This window comes from Artemia sp. Qi Xiang Cuo, chromosome 3 (assembly GCF_049724085.1).
Source record: "Artemia sp. Qi Xiang Cuo chromosome 3, ASM4972408v1, whole genome shotgun sequence".
In the NCBI taxonomy this organism is placed as follows: Eukaryota; Metazoa; Arthropoda; class Branchiopoda; order Anostraca; family Artemiidae; genus Artemia; species Artemia sp. Qi Xiang Cuo.
The window spans coordinates 67,614-83,928 of NC_142796.1; the positions used below are offsets into that span (position 1 = coordinate 67,614).

The window sequence follows — 16,315 nt, forward strand, 5'->3', positions numbered from 1 at the left end:
TGCTAGAGACACTCTTGAAGACCAGTGGATGGTCTTGCCAGATTACAAAGAAGAAATGATCCTGAAGTCTGGTGGTGAAGAGCTAGTGTTCTCTCCGTCTTATTTTTGGAAGCTCTTGTTAAATGTGAAGAGTCCTGACGGCACTCCCAAATTCGTTAAACTATCAAACTTTATGTTGAACTTATGCGCGTTACCTCACTCAAATGCTGGTGCTGAAAGACAATTTTCACATTAAAAAACATTAAAACTAAGTTGCGAAATCGGCTGAAAGCGAAAACCGTGGATTCCCTCATGTATGTAAAGCAGCTGGTTACTCGTAGCGCTGCGTCGGTGGATCAGTGGCAGACTCTGCCTATATTATTGAACAACTTTTCGAGGTGGTACTACAAGGATGACGACATTGGCAAGTAAACAGAGAATGAATCCGAACTCGATCTATTTGACTGACCAAATCCTATGCATCTTATCGTTAGCTGAATCGTAAGAGGTAAGCTGAATCGTATGTCTAACTAAATCTTTCCCTTATTGCTTAATGTAAGGTCAATCCGTACTATGTCTTCTCAGGAAATCATTCTTGATATTTACTATGGAGCTTATCTTGTATCACTAAATATACTATGGATTAAATCAGCCCAAGATTCAGAAGAAATCCAATTGCCAAAATTAAAAATTCCTTTATCTAAAAGGGGAAGATAATTTACAGTTTCAATAATATAGTTAATCTTAAATGAAGGTAGAGGTGTCAAATGCACCATATAATGGTAGCTACCACTAGGGGGGGGGGGTAGTTCTCGGGGTTCATTATAAAAATCAGTTAAATTTCTGCAATTCAGATCCAGTAGAGTATCACTTTTTATCGTTGGGAAATAAACTATTTGCTTTAACTCTGCCATTTTATCTACGTTTAAGCTTTCAGCATTTAGAGTTAAAAATGAAGGGAAAGGAAAATAACAATTCGGAACTTCTTTTTCTATTGTTTTAGTGAATTTATTCTTTGACTGTGACTGTGACGGGACATTGACCAGGGCAATTTTTGGAAATCCGTTCTGCTTTATATTGGTTGGCGTTGCACGAGCTGGTGATCTTACAATGGTAGTTAAATGATATTTTTTCAGGTCGTGGATCTTTTTCTTATGAATACATTAATCTCATTCTTATGAATACATTAACATTTGGATGAAATAACGTTTTACTTAGGGGTCTACTAATTTATACTTTATACTGGAAAAGGAAGAACGTAAATCCGGCCCTGGAGTTAAGAGAAAACCATTTAAAGCCTTTTTTGTCAACAGACCTTTCCAAATCAATCAAGTTCATTTCTAAAGCCATTTATTTTGTCAGCTTAGACTACTGAGTCAGGGAGCGAATTCCAACTGTCTACAGCTTGGATACTCCAAATTTTTGCTCTGATGTTACTCTTCTATTTTCTTATTTCTTTCTGTTACACTTTGTTTCTGATACTCTTTCTATTGAATCTGATGTTACTTTTCTATTTTCTTTCTCTTGTTTTTTTTGGATTCCCCTTCTCCCCCCTTTCTTGTATCCTATTAGTTCTTTTTGCCCGCAAAGAAAGCATATCTTCATTTCCAACTACCTTTTCCACATATCAATCATGAAATGAGATCTTCAATTTTTCTTCATGGAACATCTTCTCCTAGGCTCGTTTCGAGGAAACCAAGAAAGAAGTTTCCGCCTACATAAAAAAGATCGGTTACAACCCAGCATCCGTTGCCTTTGTCCCAATTTCTGGTTGGCACGGAGACTAAATTTTTGAGCCATCTGACAGACTTCCATGGTGCAATGGGTGGGCCATTCAGCGCAAAGAAGACAAGGCTGACGGCAAGACCCTCCTAGAGGCTCTTGATGCCATCCAGCCACCCAGCCGCCTAACAAAAAACCCCTTCGTCTTCCCCTTCAGGTGAGTTGAAATAGACAACGGCCATCGATTGTCTCTAGGAACTGATCTGAGACTTTTCAACCACTTTCAGAGAATGCATTGTCTCCATTTTCAGAGTACTTCCATTTATCAACCGAATAGGAATAGGACCTAAAGTATTAACCAATGTGGCATGCTAGAACCATCAAACCCATCTTTTTCTTCTATCTGACGGTTGACGTTTGTTATCAAGTCAGTCAACTTCAAGTTCCCACCTACTGCTGATGGCAAAGTCACCAAGGCTGCTGAGAAGGCTGGAAAGAAGAAGTGAATAGCCATTCCCTGTTGGTGCGTTCCGCGTAAATCCCTGTGGCGTCTAGCCATATGCATATGGCTATTATTACACTGCTTTCATAGAAAGAACGGATTTTCACAGAAAAGCTGTGTTGCAGCTCAATTTTATTTATAGCCGCTAGCGAATGTTTCTGTTTTATATTCTATTCTTTCAGCTGTGATTTTTTGTCAAATGCTGGTCGCCAGTTACAATTGAGTATAACTCAAGCAAATTTATTTCAATCGGCCTTGTCTTCTCACTTTTTTAGTTCTCGAAAACGTTATTTTTGCTAAGGGTACTTCTAAATGTTCAGAAAAGGGCAAAATAGAGGAGCTGTTAAATGATTTTAACCACTTGACCAACCAGTTGGCTGAGTGGTTAAGGTGATTGGCATCTTTTGTTTAACTTTAAAACCATATAGGTCAAAATAGATATTTCGTTGCTACAGCCGTTCGGACCTTGTCACACCCAAAGATCCTTAATAGCTATCAAAAATCAACGACTTGCATCTTTTTCGAATAACTTATGAAATGCCGAAGTGAAAATTAATCTCTAAGATTGGTTCTTTCCTTTTTGCCTAAGATAGGTAGCAGAATCAATAATCGATATGACCTTTCGCTCTGTTGACATTCTCATGGCGATTTTTTTCTGCCATCTCTTCAAAGTGATCTAGCACTTAACTTAATTTATTGGTATTGTTAATGTCAAAGCTGGAAATACCCGCAGAACTCATGCAGCTAACAGACCGCTAGGTAGCAGAACTAAGAAGGTCGAATTTCACAGGTTTTTTGGCACTTTTTGCACATGTTTTGAAAATTCATAGTGGCAACCCTGTATATAGGCTAATTTTCAAGAGGGACACTTAAAGTTTCCCTTTTTGTTGATTTGAACACTTTTGTCCCTATAGTTTTGGCAACCCTACTAATGACACCTTCTTCCCCACAAAAAAGTTTGAAAATAGCACACGCCATAAGGGTAGGTAAGGTATCAAGCACATTTGGAAGTTAGGTAAAGAGGCAATGTCTGATCTTTTGGCAAGCTTAAGGGAAAGGTTTAGAATAGCAGCTCTTCAAAATAAGACGTGATTGAGCTAAAGGAGTTTAATTGCTGATTTTATGTTCTGTTGTTTTGTTTGCTTATTTGACAATTCATCTACAGCCCCCCTTCACCAGTGTTCCCAGAAGGTGAAAAAAAAATGCCAAAGCCTTTGAAATAGACGCAAAAATGATGACAGAGTCTGGTTTTATGTAGTCCTAGGCTATGTAGAGAGAAGTAAAGCAATAATTGATGAAAACTAATTCAAAAATAGCCTAGATAAAAATGGGGGACAAAAAACATGGTTCATGTATACTTAGTGTATATTATGAAGAAAGAATTCCAATTTATTTTTATTTGCTTGTATAGCCTAGGGCTGTATAAGACCAATAGAGGGGGATGTTTCATTAAGTAGACAACCACCACTTTGGTTAACTTTAGCCTATTTAAATTTAGACTTATTTGTTTCTGGTCAACAGCCAGTTCACAATACCAAATAACAGCAGTAAACAGTAAATATTTACCAAATCATATTATTGAGTTACAAATAAAGTGAATATACCACTCAGTGCCTTTTTTTATGCTCTTTACAAATATAATAATCTTTTTTGTTGGAAATGAATTTCACCCCCACCCTTATTTATACAATTGAGGGTATATATTTTTGCACATTAAGGGGATAGGGATAAATTTTATATCTGAAGTAAATGAGAGGTAAGTTTAAACTTTCCCCCCACCCCCTTAATGTGCAAATATATACCCTGAATTGGTATATATAGGGGTGGGGGCTAAAATTCATTTCTGACAAAAATGATTATTATATTTGTAAAGAGCATTAAAAAAGGTATCAAGTGGTGCATTCACTTTATTCATCACTCAATAATATGATTTGGTAAATATTTACCTGGTAAACCTTAACAGAGTATATACCCCCACCCTCCTAATTTGCAAATTTTTGCAACACTTGTATACCCAGAGTGTTGGGTACTTGTAGGGTACAGAGTTTAGAATCCAAATGTAGGGCACTTGTCTATTATATAAAACACTCAAGGTGTGAAATTTGGTGACAATAAAATATGATGAAAATAGAATGCTTTATTAGCAAAATTGTGAAGGTCATTAGTGAATTATTAAATTGGCAGCTTTGGTTTTGGCTGCCCTTCTCAAAGATAAAGAAAAGTTCATTATTAATGCAATTCTTTACCTAGTTCATTTAGTTGATTATTAATGCAATTCTTGAGGACAGGGGTTGGTTTGCTTTGACTAGTGATAGAATTTAGTGTCTCACCATGGATGTTCAAATTATGATTTGGGATTTGCCAAGGACCAAAGAACAGGTAATTATATTTTTCCAGGATAAGGGGTTGTTGCCCAAAACAAAGAAGAAAGATTTTTAGTGGAGGTCCCCAACTGAGGAGCAGAAACTTTACGCCAACAAATTAAGCTTAACATAGAGCCAGGATCAAGAATTTTTTTTCAGATTGTTAGATGGGCTACAACACAACTGAGCTGGAACAAGCAGGTTTCAATCATTCAATAATAATAATAATTTATTTATAACCCACTTTTATACAAAACAAGCAGAGTAAAGTACACTAAAAAGGAAGAAAAATCAAATACACAGAAACAAAGATAACTTAAACCTTAATCACTGACAAAAACACACAGATAATATTATGGTTTGGGCCTAGGGACACAAAGGCATGTTTTGTTAAATTATTACTAAGTACTTCAAACAATTGGATAATGTTGGTAGCACCATACTTCTCAGTAATATGTGTATTATGACATGCAGTGGGGAAGTACAGTAAAAATTTGCAATATCTAAAATAAGCAATACAGATGTGATGCAAATTGTTCTTGTTCAATAACAAATACATTTTGCTTAAAAACAAGACAGAATGGTCACAATATGTGGAATACAGTTTAGCTAAAGCTTGGCATGAATATTTTCCACAGTTAAGTACAATTTTTTCATATCCAATCTTCAACTTTTCTTTAACATCTCTCAGAACTTGAAGTTGCAAAAAAGTGAGTGAAGAACAAATACTAATTCCTAACCACCATAAACTTTCAACATTGCAAATTACTAAGGATCCACAGGACAAATTATGAGCTGATGATTTGGATTTGAAAACTAAATATTTGCATTTATCAAAATTCAAAAACAGACCAACATCCTAAAAATCATAGAAATACATTGCACAGATAATGCCAAAATAAACATAGTTTGGCTTAAAACTAGCATGTTGTCTGCATATGCAATATAAGACACATCAGATAAATTATAAAAATATGAAGGCTTGATTCCTAATAACACATTTTGAATGCAAGCATTAAATAGATAAGGTGATAGTACTCCACCCTGTTGTACTCCAGATTCAACTGGTATATTACTGCAGTACCCTGTACCAGATTTTAAACAAAGAAACAAATTACTATAACAAAATTTAAGTACATGTATGACAGAAGGGTTCACTCCAACCTCTGACAAAGAATGTCACATTTGTGCATGGCAAGTACTATCAAAGGTTTTAGACAAATCCAAAGTGCAAATATGTATATTTGCACTAAAGGTAATTCATAACCTTTAGACTGGGCATCATAACCACAAAAATACTTTTGTTGGCCCAGAAACCAGCACCTCTACCCAAATTAAATAAAAAAAACAAGTTTTTTAAACTGAAAGTAAGGAGCAACATTAAAACTTAAAACGAACAGAAATTATTCCGTATATGAAAGGGACTGTCCTCTCCTCAACGCCTCGCTCTTTACACAAAGTTTTTTATTGTTTTAAAAAATAAAGTTGTGAGACAGAGTCAAACTTTAGTGTAAAGAGCAAGGCATTGAGGAGAGGACAGTCCCTTTCATATACGGAATAATTTCTGTTCGTTTTAAGTTTTAATGTCACTCCTTACTTTCAGTTTAAAAAACTTGTTTTTTTTATTTAATTTTTGAATGTTTTTGAATAAATGCAGGTTTTGATCTTGGCTCACTGTACATGAATAATTAAAAAAAAATTCATATTAATTTACTTTTATTTAGTTAACTGGCTTTCTCGAAACTTGTTTAATTTTATTTACGAACGTTTTTATTAGTAATAAATATACGTATATGAAAGGGACTGTCCCCTCCTCAACGCCTCGCTCTTTACGCTAAAGTTTTTTATTGTTTTAAAAAATAAAGTTGTGAGACAGAGTCAAGGTTCTCTGATAGTTCTCTGTGAGTAGGGTTCTCTGATACGCTGAATATGATGGTGTGATTTTCATTAAGGTTCTATAACTTTTAGGGGGTCTTTCCTCCTTTTTTCGAAAATCAGCCAAATTTTCTCAGGTGCCTAACTTTTGATGGATAGAATTAAACTAGATGAAACTTATATATTTGAAATCAGTATTAAAATCTGATTCTTTTGATATATCTATTTGTATCAAAATACCGTTTTCTAGAGTTTTGGCTACCATTGAGCCGGGTCACTCCTTACTTACAGTTCGTTACCACGAACTGTTTGAAAAAGTAGAGAGAATGTTCTGCAAAGTGGAGGAACAAACAGCACCAAGTTACATCCTGCCATCAATTAAATTCCACCTTTGTAGAGTACATGTGGTGGGCAACAGTAAAGGCAGAAGGCCAAGTTCATTTTAGTACATTTCTTGAAAACATTTCTGCATTCTGGGAGCATATTTCCAAGTTGTAGTTTTCACAATTTTGCTAATAGAGTATTCTATTTTCATCATTTTTTTTTTCGTTTTTTGTGTTTTATATAATAGTCAAGTACCAAATGTTGTCTAACATTAATTTTTGTTGCAAATGATTTTTACCCAACCCCTGAATACAGGGATTGGCTACAGTCACTTTTTTTAGAACATGTCACTTTCTCACTGAATTTGTCACTAAAGTCATTTTTTTTCATGTCTTGAGCTTTTATTATGCAATTTACTGAACTAACATGCAGTTGGATATTCAAGATCATAAAAAAGGTAAGTTCAGTTCTTGATAAATATTCTCATAGCTGCTCATAGGCCTCTGTTTACTGAGCATCCACCTAAATTGACTGCTTAAAAGACATATATTTTTTCCTATATTCTTAAATTATGTTTGCAGTATTCACTGCTCTTTTTGTATTTGGCTGCTGCCTGTAGAGGGTACAAATTAAGACCTGTAAGTTTAGAGGATCTCAAAACGTAAGAAGGAATAAGCATCTTTCATTGGCTTTATGAGTTTATGCTTGTTTGTATAAATACATGAGTTGGTGAGAAGCCTGTTTAAATACATTCCAACACTTCTTCTTTTTCAGGTCAGGTTGAGTGATGGTTAAGACAACATTTTTGGAAAACTGGTTTGGTAGGGAATATGGGACAGGACACATAGTACAAGAGTGGTATGCCAAGAGTAGTGATGGTGATAGTTCATTTTACTGCAAAATATGCAAAAAGACACTCAGCTGCCAGAAAGGGTTTCAAGCTCTTCTTCAATGTGTTGCCAAAAAGGAACACAAGACAAATGCATGTACTGTGCTAAACCCACTTCAACTTAAATTCACTGGATCAACTTCAACCATAAACAAGTCACAAGCTGGAAATGCTGTACCAGAGAAGAAGCTTGAGATGTTCTGTGAGAGAGAGGTGGCTTCAAAGGCAGAAATAATATGGGTCTTGAAGATCGTAGCCAGTTCTTTTCCTGCATCTTTGTGTGATGGTATTGCCAATGTCTTTCAAACTATGTTCCTGGGTGCTGTCCTGGAAGGCTTCTTGTTATATGGCCAAAAAATGATGTACTTGCTGACAGAAGCAATTTATCCTTATTTTAGGGAAATTGTTGTTGAAGACATCCAGATATCTAACTTTGTACTGGAATATGATGAGACCACAAACAGTGCTGGAGTGAGAGAGCTCCAAATAAGGGTCCCTTACTGATAGAAGGAGCAAAAACCAGCTATTACTTGGCATCTTAGAACATATTATCTGGGACATGCTAGTAGTGAGAATCTGAGCAAGAAACTCCTCCAGTGTAAAGAAGATGAAGGACTTCCACTTGAGAGACTGTTGTTGCTTGCAGCAATTGTGTAGCTGTCAATAAGAAAGATTGCTCAATTGTTGACTTGGAAGAAAAAAAAGTTGTATTCAAAAGGTCTTCTAAATATTGGTACCTGCAACATCTACTCAGTGCATAATGCATTCCAAAAAGGACTATAGGAATGCTGGGATATGATAATTGCTGTTTACCATTTCTTCAGCAGATGATTTAAGTCAGTGTCAGCTAAAAGTTAAGGCTCTACAACATAAGTGTGTAAAGTATGTCCACACTAGGTGGCTTACCATAGGAGAAGCTGCAAACCACCTGATCAATCAATAATCTGTGATGATTGAATATTTTCTGGAATGTTTGTCAAAGGAAAAGAGCTTAAAGCATTTGTTTCCAATCCAAAGTATCTGAAAATTGTCAGTTGGCTAAGAAAGAAAACAATGAAAACTGAAATCAAGTTTGTTGTGAGTTCTGCATGTACCTTTACTGTGTTCACTGGAGTGTTTTAATGACAAGAGCTGTTGATTTGTGTGCTGAATTTTGAGTTGTTTTGCTTTTGCACAGTTCTTCTTGGACAGATTGTATGTGGCAATGATGTCAACCATCACCTTGCCATGGGGTTTAAAAGCATAGACAGTGCTGCAGAAGTATATTTAGAGCAACCTTTGTGTAATGAGTGGATCCTGGCAGCTCTTGCTTCTTCAAAAGCAATTCAGGAAGATAGGAATTTTTTTTCCTAGGGGTTAGAAAGCACATAAAAACTGCTATAAAGTATTTGTTGGTAAAATTCCCTGAGAACAAAAAGTTTTTCTGAACCCTTAGCTGCTTCAGCTCTCCCAAGCCAGATTCCCAGGCAATGGGTTGCAGTGATGTTCTCTATGTAGCAATAAAACTTCCATTGAGACAAACATAAAGAAAGTCCAAGGAGAATGGTTATTATTACAGTCAGATCCTGTGTCACCACCCTTGAACAGTAACAAATTGATAGCTATTGGCAAAAGATTCTAGAATTGGAGACACCTGGTGATGATATAAAATATCAGGCCTGGGATTGAGTAGTTAGAGCAGTTCTTTCTGCTCTGTCATGGAAACACAGACGTGGAGCAAGTATTTTCTCATTCAGCTCAGTTGATGACTAGCATGCAAGCCCATACAGAGGAGTGGACCCTAAATGCTAAAGCTTGTGCTGCTGATGCTCTATGCAACTGTGAGAACAAACCCAAGATTTTGCTGATCACAAAGAAGCTGCTGTTTTTGCCAGATCAGCTAAAGCTAGCTATAAGTGTTACCTTATTGGACAGAAACAAGATAAATTGGAAAAAGAAAAGCTTGAAGCTGAAAAGAAATATGCTGAACTGGCAGTCCAGGACTTAGTCCAGAGGAAGCAGAAAATGATGGAGCTACTGTCAGATGTCTTCCAAAAAAAAGAGATGGCTAAAGAGAAGAAAGAAATTGGTGATACTCTTCTGAAAGAAGTGGGAGGATGTTTGAAGAAAGCCATAGAAGAGAAGGACTTTTTGAACATTGGTCTGGGTCAAAGCATGCTGGAAGCAGTACTAAAAGCTTGTTCCAAAGAAAGGGAAAGGGCAAATGACGCTGAATCTGTGGAAACACTTGTTTTGAAGAGGAAATCAGAACCATGCCTTTCAAAAAGGATAAGAAGTGATAATGCTAATTATGTTAAATGTAATTCTATGAGTGATTTGTTACACTTGCTCATGGATGGCAATTTTATGGTTTATCCTGTTTGTAAACATTCAAAAGTTCTGCTTTACTAAGGTTGTTTGTTCTTTGTACCTTAATCAAAGTTGTGCTTTCATTAAAGTTCTCTTTTTGTACAATACTACTACTACTACTAAAAACTTGCCACAGCATCAAGCCACCTGAGGCCAACACAGTTATGCACACTCCTCCATCCCAATCTATTCAAAGCCTCCCTCTTTACACCCTCCCAGGAAGTTCCCATTTCCTTTAAATCTTTCTTTATGACATCCTCCCACACCAGACAAGGACAACCTGCTTTCCTTTTAGCCTTAGATAGTTGGCCAAAAAGGACAATCTTCTGCAATATGTCACCCTTCATCTGCAGATTTTGCCCTAGCCATCTCAAACTTTATCTCATTATAGCCCTAGAAAACAGGAGTGAACCACACTTTTTATATAGCCTACTCTTTGAAATACGGTCAGTCAGCCGGGTACCCAGAACAATCCATGGGCAATTTCTCTGGAAAACATCTAGCAAATCTTCATCTGCTTTTCTGAGCGCCCATGTTTCAGAACCATATTTGACCACTGTCATCATTGTAGCTTCTATTATTCTAATCTTGGTTTGCAGATTTGTCTTCTGATTTAATACAAAACCAACTGAAAATCTCATTTCTTACCCTAATGGCAGCAGTGTTATTCTTGTACATAGCACTAATCACTTGAATGTTTTTGTCTGGTATTCCATACAAGGATAAGACCTTTGCTAAAGCTCTTCTATTAACAGAATCGAACGCTTGCTTGTAATCTATAAAACTGAGAACCAAATGTGTTTGACAACTCAGGCAGTTCTCAATTATTAACCAAAGAGTGAACAACACATCCTCTACCTTTTCTACAACCACACTGTTTTTCTCTTAAAACTTTGTCGACAGCATCTCTCTATCTAAAAATTATCATATTACTAAGTAATTTGCTACCTACAGAGACCAGAATAATGCCTCAATAATTACCACACTCACTCTTATTGCCTTTCTTCTACAGTGGTTTAATTAAGGTTTTCCTAAAGTCGTTAGGTACTCCCCCCCTTTTCAAAAATCATATTCATAATTTTCAGTAGCTTATTTCTAACCTCAGAAACACCATATTTAAGAAACTCATTTACCACACTACCAGCATCTGTAGCCTTATTATTTTTAAATTCTTTTAGTACTGTCGCTAATTCTTCCTCACACAAAAATCTTCCTTTATATCCAAGGTATCACAAACTTTTTCATTTTGCTCTATATCTTTTCCTGCAACCCTATCTTGGTTTAGCACATTCTCAAAATGTTCTGTCCATCTCTTTTTTTATGAACAAATAAATTAATCAAAGATAAAATACAACTTCCAGCCTTCTTTTTCATAACCTTGTGGGCTTTTAGAGGGCGATGATGATCATTAGGCTGTAACTGGGACAAGTAGAGTTTGTCAGCCTGTGCTCTGACTGTCTCTTGGTTGTCACTTTTTTTTGTTGAGAAATAACTAAAGTCACTTTTTTGGGAGCACTGTTGCGGCCAACCTCTGTAAATATGTCCGAATCATGGTATATATTTGCACATTAGGGGGGTGGGGTTAAGATTCATTTGCAACGCAAATCAATGTTATATTTGGATTCAGGATGAAATTCTGGGTATATATTTGCATATTAGGGGTGATGGTATATACCCTGTTAGTAGGCTATATAGGTTAACCAGTACTTGAAAAAAAATTGGGGCATAGTCTAGTGCTATATCATAAAATGGGGGGGGGGGAGTATACTTTTTGAAACTCTAAACACCCAATAAGTAGAAAATTTCTGAATGTAATGAAGCAAGATTTTTTTTTATTATTATTATAGTGTTCAGTTCAGATAAGAAATCTTCCAACAAATTGCCAAATTTAGCAGTACCAGCGACTGGCAAAAATAAAAGAGCAAAACCATGACAATAAACACGAAAAATCAATATCTGCCTCTACTTTGTACAAGAAATTGAACCAAGTAGCCTATGTAGACACAGAGGACAAAAACCAGATGTAAAAAAAGACATATACAGTCTGTTTCCAGTGCCAGATTTAAAGTTTTGATGCTACCTGGTCCGTGCATTTTTGCTGCTCTGTTTTTGTAAAATTTTTAAGGAAATCCCAAAAAAATTGGTAATAGTGGAAGCACTGAACATAACACAACTGATGACCTAAAAGTAATGAAAGAGACAGATGATGTCAAACACCCAGCTTCCATTCTTGGGAGATATCTAATAGTTTATAATTGGCCATGGAATTCCTGTGTTGTTTTAGTGACACAGTGGAGTGCACCTGGCACTTTGACAATAAATCAAATCAGTCCAGTTTTTGTTAAGAAAAAAAAACAATCAGTGTTAATTTATTGTTTTCCCAGGCCTAGTGGGCGTATTGATAAATCCATGCCTGTCTTTTTCCCCATTAAATACTCTTTCCAAATATGTGGTACACAATTTGTGTTATGCAATATCCAAATTGTGTGAAATTGTTGCACAATTTTAAAATTAGGTTCCAACGCACTCCCACCCTTTATAGTGCCAGTTATAGCCATAGCCTATATACAAAAATTATATGATTGATATATTGGTAATATTAATATTGGTGATATATTGGTGATATATTGGTGATATTGATATATTGGTGATATATTAATATGATTGATTTATTGGTAGAACCATTAGCCTACTTTTTATCCTTATTTCTCACCAACAGTCATGGGTGTTGGAGGCATCTTGTCTAGGGGCAGGGCAGCTGATTCTGTGATGGAGAGGGGGGGGGGGGGGGGAGATGAATTAAAATTGGTAAAAATTTCTTGGTTCTTTTCATGTAACTTATTTGAAATACCATGTGGTAGTGTTGTGTTCAGGGTTGCCATCACAGTCATTTCCTGAAATCCTAAAATTGCCCAACTTTGTGTGCTACACTGCAATTTTCAGTGCTGCAGTAACAAAATAGAATTAAAGTTTCCCTTTAATACTATGAAAAATTTCTAAGATCATCAAAGGTCAGAGCCATTTGGAGAGGGACAGATGGAAGTACATAATTATAGATAGCCACTGATCTGTACCTTTACCCTTTATATATCAAAGCCCCTAATCTCTGGCATAAGAGCATATTGATTATTTCTATAGTTGCCGTAAATGATTTCATAGGTCTTCTTACCTTTCACAGCCTTGATGAGATATCTTCTACCATGTAATAAAATTTAAATAGCCTATTGTATATTAGGCTAGCTATGTTCATCTTTCAATAGTAAAAAAAAAATCTACTCACACCACAATAAGGTTCCAGTTCTTACTGAACAAACCCATTTAAAATTTTTAGCTGAATAACGTCTGAATTACATTGTTTATCTCAGTTCAAGTTTGTTCCATATCATGAAATTGTAAGTGCTACTATGAAAGAATTGGATCTTAGAGGAGAAAATGGTATTTAGGCTATGTCAATTTCCTGTGTCTGATCTAGTTTATTATGGACAGTAATATCCCCCTCTCACGCCCACCTTTTCCCTAAACACATCCAATCAAAATTTTGAGATAGCCATTTTGTTCAACGTAGTTGAAAATCCTGGAAATTAGGTCTTTGGGGATGAACCCCCCCTCCCAGCCCTCAGGGCAAAGGTTTTAAGTTATGCCCTGGGGCCTATAAGGTTTTTATAGAAAGCATTGTCGTAGAAACTTCAAAAAGGGCTCATTTGATTGGAAATTTAAATGGCTAGTGCCCTTTTTAACAGTTGAAAGTAATTGGAGGGCAACTAACCCCCCTTTCACGCCCATTATTTCCCTAAACACATCCAATCCCAATTTTGAGATAGCCATTTTGTTCAACGTAGTTGAAAGTTCTGGAAATTATATTTTTGAGATGGACACTCCTCCCACTGGCTTCAGGGCAAGGGTTATAAGTTATGCCCCGAGGGCATATAGGGTTCTTATAGAAAGAATGCTCGTATAAACTTCAGAAATGGCTCCTTTAATTCGAAATTGACAGTTCTAGTTCACTTTTTAAGTGTCAAAAGATATCGGAGGGTACCCAGAGACCCCCAAGCACTTCTTTCCCAAATGAATCCGATAATTTTTTTTAGATATTTTGTTAAAAATAGTTCAAAGATCTTTTGACAAAAACTCCGGTGTCGGCACAACCCCCCAGGGCTTGGGAGCAGGCGTTGTAAGCTATGGCCTGGGGCATATATGGTTCTTATGAAAGGGATGCTCGTATAAACTTCATAGGAGCCTCTTTTGATTGGAAATTCAAAGTTCGAGCTCACTACTTAATAGTCAAACGAGATCTGAGGGCAACTAGCGCCCCTACCCCCGCACGCCTTCTTTTTCTAAACCCATCTGATGAAAGTTTTGTGATAGACATTTTGTTAAAAGTAGTTCAAAGTTCGGATAAGTTAAACTCTGGTGTCAACACAACCCCCCAGAACCCGGGGAAAGGCGTTCTAAGTTTTGCTCTAAAGGTATGTATGGTTCTTATGAAAGGAATGCTCGTCTAAACTTCATAGAGGGCTCATTTGATTGGAAATTGAAAGTTTTAGTTTATTTTTTAAGAGTCAAGAGATTTAAGGGCAACTAGCCCTCCCCCCATACGCCCTTTTCCCCCAATTCCATCCGCTACAAATTTTGAGATAGCCAGTTTTTTGGAAATTGTTCAAAAACTAGCTAACAAAAACTCCGTTATCAACAGAACCCCCCAGGGCCCGAGGGGTAGGCGTTGTAACTGTTGTCCTGGGGGTTGTCCGTATATGGTTCTTATGAAAGGGATGCTCGTATAAACTTCAGAGAGGGTTCATTTGATTATAACTTCAAAGTCAATGTTAAATTTTTAGTATTCAAAATATATCTGACGGAAAATAGCCCCCCCCCCACACACACCCTTTTTTCCCCAAGCCCATCAAATAAAGATTTTGAAATAACTATTCCGTTGACAATATTTCAAAGGTCAAATAAGAACAGCTCCTGTGTCGAAGCAACCCACCAGGGCCCGGAGGCAGGCGTTGAAAGTAATGCTCTGGGGGCTTATATAGGGCTTATGGAAGGGATGCTCGTATAAGCTTCGGAGAGGGCTCATTTGATTGGAAATTGAAACTTCTTGTTCATTTTTTAGGAGTTAAAAGAGATCAGAGGGCAACTAGCCCTCCCTCCACGCCCTAAATGCATCAGATAAAAATTTTGTGATAAACATGTTAATAAATGTAGTTCAAAGTTCAGATAACAAAAACTCTGGTGTCGACGCAGCCCCCCTGAGCCCGGGGGTAGGCGTTATAAATTATCCCCTTGGGGCATATCTGTTTGTAATGGAAAGGATGCTCGTATAAACTACATAGAGGTCTCATTTGATTGGAAATTGAAAGTTGTAATTGACTTTTTAAGAGTCAAAAGTGATTGCAGGGCAGCTAACCTCCCCAGCACTCCTTTTATTTTTCCCATAGGCACTTCATATAGAAGGGGTCGTCGTGTAAACTTTAAAGGGGGCTCATTTGATTTGAAATCAACTCCACCATAATCAAATGAGATCCGAGAGCAACTAACCCCCCCCCCGTCCCCCGCACGCCTTCTTTTTCCTAACCCATCTGATGAAAATTTTTAGATAGAAATTTTGTTAAAAATAGTTCTAAGGTTGGATAAGAAAAACTCCGATGTTAATACAACCCCCAGGGCTCGGGGGAAGGCGTTCTATGTTATGCCCTTATGAAAGGGATAACCATAGGTATGTATGGTTCTTATGAAAGGGATGCTCGTATAAACTTCATAGAGGGCTTATTTGATTGGAAATTGAAGTTCTAGTTGGAAGTTCTAGTTCATTTTTTAAGAATCAAGAGATTTAAGGGCAACTATTCCCCCCTCCCACGCCCTTTTTTCCCCAAACCCATCCGCTACAAATTTTGAGACGGCCAGTTTTTTTGCAAATTGCTCAAAAATTAGATAACAAAAACTCCGGTGTCAACATAACCCATCAGGGCCGGGGGGTAGGCGTTGTAAGTTGCCTGGGGACGTATATGGTTCTTGTAAAAGAGATGCTCGTATAAACTTCAAAGAGGGCTCATTTGAAAATTCTCTAAGTGACCTTACTACAATGAAATCCACAGAAAACCCCCACGTACCTACTTCCAGGAGAAGAAAACTGTATGATGGAAATTATACCATGTTAAATGAATTACCAAGCGTATGGACCTACCTTAGACAACTATGGCAAGACCATACCAAAAACAACATTACTAAACAGACACCATCTATAGTGGAAAATGAAGTTATCGACAAACCCCAAAGGATACATGGTACTGGCCTAGAAAGGTAGGGCGAATC

The 16,315-nt window shown here is 36.8% G+C and overlaps 1 protein-coding gene across 3 annotated transcripts in view; it reads left to right on the forward strand.

Annotated features, from left to right (window-relative positions):
• Positions 1-3,056: 3,056 nt before the first annotated feature.
• LOC148953623 (uncharacterized) overlaps positions 3,057-16,315 on the forward strand; it is a 125,937-nt gene continuing 112,678 nt past the window's right edge. Inside the window, exon 1 of one of the 3 annotated variants that reach the window (XM_089087279.1) lies at positions 3,057-3,185. The gene's annotated coding sequence lies outside the window, so the exon portion shown is untranslated. Of the gene's footprint in view, positions 3,190-16,315 lie in introns of all 3 variants that reach the window. The other 2 variants (XM_089087280.1, XM_089087278.1) reach the window with 2 other exon arrangements.